The sequence below is a fragment of the Pteropus alecto genome, unplaced genomic scaffold (genome assembly GCF_000325575.1).
Source record: "Pteropus alecto unplaced genomic scaffold, ASM32557v1 scaffold185, whole genome shotgun sequence".
Classification (NCBI taxonomy): Eukaryota; Metazoa; Chordata; class Mammalia; order Chiroptera; family Pteropodidae; genus Pteropus; species Pteropus alecto.
Window position 1 is genome coordinate 4816636 of NW_006438088.1, and position 3217 is coordinate 4819852.

Here is a 3217-nt window from a genome sequence, read left to right on the forward strand (position 1 = left end):
GCTCCTGACCACAGTGAAGCCACTTGTATTTGCTTTGGATGCATGACTGCTCACATCTACGTGACTATCATATTTATTCCCAGCTGAGTATACCCTTGAGGGGTTGATGGGAATTTGGGGGTCATACTAGTCCTCACATGTATTTAGTTAAATAAGAGAAATTACTGCTGAACTCAGTCTAACCAAAACGGGGAAATTTTTTAGGAACATGAGGTGGCTATCAGAGGGGAAGACCGTGCAAACCAGAAGTCACATTATCTCCAGGGATGTCAGGCCTAGAACCAGAGGCTCTGTGACAAGCAGGTTTCTCCTCCCTCTCCTGCCTTCGTCTCTTTTCTCCATATTCTTCTCTGGATTAGATTATTTCCCTCCTACTCCATACAGGCTTTCCACATGTAGTAAAAATATGGCTGTTGCAGGTCCATATCCTTCCAATTTTATAAATTAAAAGGCAAAATCGTATTTTCCTTGGAGATTGATTGTAGATTGTTTTTTGTTTTGAACAGAATAGTGCTCTCTGTGAGTGAACTCCAGATGTAGCCCTGGAGAAGAGAGGAGAAGAGAGAGAATCAGAGAGGAAGGGAGAAGGAGAGAAGGAGAGACAGAGAGTGTGAGGGAGGGAGAATGGAAATGTGTGATATTTATGGTGGTGAATGGAGTGGGGTGAAGTTTCTGCCACGTGGGGAGGTCAGTGAGGGAGCAGGAATTAGTGATGTGATTAGAGAGAATAAGTATAACATGAAAATGAAAGGCCCAAATGGGCTCTGAATATCTACCGCAGTGTTCAATGCCTGTGGGTAAATGTGGAGGCCAGCTTACTGTCGCAGTGGAATCGTGGTTGTCACAGAACGCCCTTTGCCCTCCTTCCCCTCGTAAGCATGATCACCATTGATTCAAAAGGAAATTCACGTCACTTGAAATCATCTTCTACAAATGTCCATGTCTCTCTTTGGATGCTTTTTCTACCAGCTTGTGTTTCTGTTTTGAGAAACTTTTCATCTTTAAAAGGTATCTATTTTTTCTGTTCTACTTATTTTTTTAAAAAGTATTTTACTTACTTAATTCCCTTCAGTCGAGCTTCTATCTTCACCCGCCACGAGGATCTCCTAATTATTAATTGTCATGGTTCCTTCTCCAGCTGATAATCCTTATCCCTTCTAAGATCTGACACTGCTATTTTCACATTTTTGAAACTTGCTCCTCTTTTCGTTTCCCGGACACCGCTTTCTTGTGTTTCTCTGTGTGCCTTGGCTGACTCCTTTTTCCTATGTTTCCCGTGAATTTGACATGGCCAAAAGATCTTGATGTTTTTCTCTTGACATTCTGTAGATTCTGTTTGGAAGAACTCACCTTTACTCCTACATCACGACGATTTCCAAAGATTTACCTCTAGGGCTTTTCTTGCTCTTGCTCTTCATTCAGACTCTTTTTTCAACAACCATTGGACAACTCCATCTTCATAGTCTCCAAATGCTGAAACTCAGCACGACACAAACCAAGTTCTTTCTCTTTGTCTCTGCTTCTTTTTTCTTTACTTTCTATCTGGTTCAATCCAACAATCACCTGGGACAGAACTGCTATTGTTTCCCAGTATCTATTCTCCCCTTTTTCCATAGTAATATAATTCTATATTTTTAGCTGGACTAATGGCCATTCAGAATAAAGGATACTTTTCCAATTTCTCTGTGGCTAAGTTTTGGCCAAAGCAATGAGAATGGATGTGTCATGTGGCAGCTTCTGAAAATCTTTCAAATATTCCTAGCATCTTTCCTTTGCCCTTGTTTTTTTTTTTTTTTTCCTGTTCCTTCCTCCATCCTGCTGTGCAGAATGTGAATGAGCTTGAGCTGCCATTTTGGACCACAAGACCAAGGTCATACCTTAGGAATAATGAATTATGTGCAGGAAGGAGCCTGGGTCTCTGAGGGCTTAAGGAACAGAGCCGTTCTAAACCTACATTGTCCGGACTTATATACAAAAATGATAGTGAGCTTTGATCTTCTCTAGCCTTTGCTATATTTTCTCTTGGTTACTCACAGCCAAACCTAATTCTAACTGATATATCAGCCAAACTAAAATCCCAGAGTAATGCTATACAATTCTCTATCTTCCAAGACCCACAATCAATCAGTCATCAAGTTCTACTGAGTTTACCACTCTGGTGTCATTCTGTCTTTTTTTAAACCATTATTTTTCCAACGTTGGTCTTCAGTTTCATTCTTTTTCAATATATGCTCCACACTGTCACCAGAATGACCTTTCCCAAAGTGAATTAACTCCCTGCTTAATCTTCTGCAACTACTATCAGCAGTTCTCAGTGTGGAAAACGCTTCATGATCAATGCCTCATAATTTATCTCCTGCCACTCTGCCATGTTCATGGCTCTCCAAACTGTTTAGAGTTCTGGACCATGCCCCCTTGTATCACATCTCTGTGCCTTTGCATGTGTTGGTCCTACATTTGTTATGCCCAGTCCTTTTCCTTCTTAACATTCATCTGGAAGCTTTATGCAAAACCCCTAACTCCCAAGGATAGGAGAGGGACTGATAACTTCTTCCTTTGTGGCAGGAATGAACCTCGCATACACATCTGTACTGTAGTTTTCACTGTGTTCTGTAATTACTTGCTCATACGTATCTCTCTTTTATACTGTGTAACCATCTCTTTTCTCTTCTTTTCCTCAGCGTCTAACCCTGTGTCTGGTGCATGTAAATGCAGTGACTTAACTGCGTCACTGCTTCCACCTTTGCACCCATCTATATTACTTTCTTGTTGGTGCTATAACAAATTAGCACAAACTCAGTGGCTTCAAACAAAACAAATTTATTATCTTAGAGTTGAGGAGATGAGAAATCTGAAATGTTTTGGCAGGCTGCATTCCTTCTAGAAACTCTAGGGGAGAATCTGTTTCCTTGCTTTTTCCAGCTTCTAGGGGCTGCCCGAATTTCTTGGCTCATGATCCCCTTCTGTCTTCCAAGCCAGCAATGATGGTCAAGTCCTTCACATTGAGTCATCTCGCTCTGACTCTCCTGTCTCCCTCTTTCACTTGTAATAACCCTTGAGGTTACACTGGGCCCACCCAGATAATCTAAGATAATCTTTTCAACTCTTCTCATTTGATTAGCAGCCTTAATTCCATCTGCAACCTTAATTCCCCTTGGCCATGTGACATGGCATATTCAGAGGTTCCAGGAGTTAAAACATGGACATTGCTCTGCCT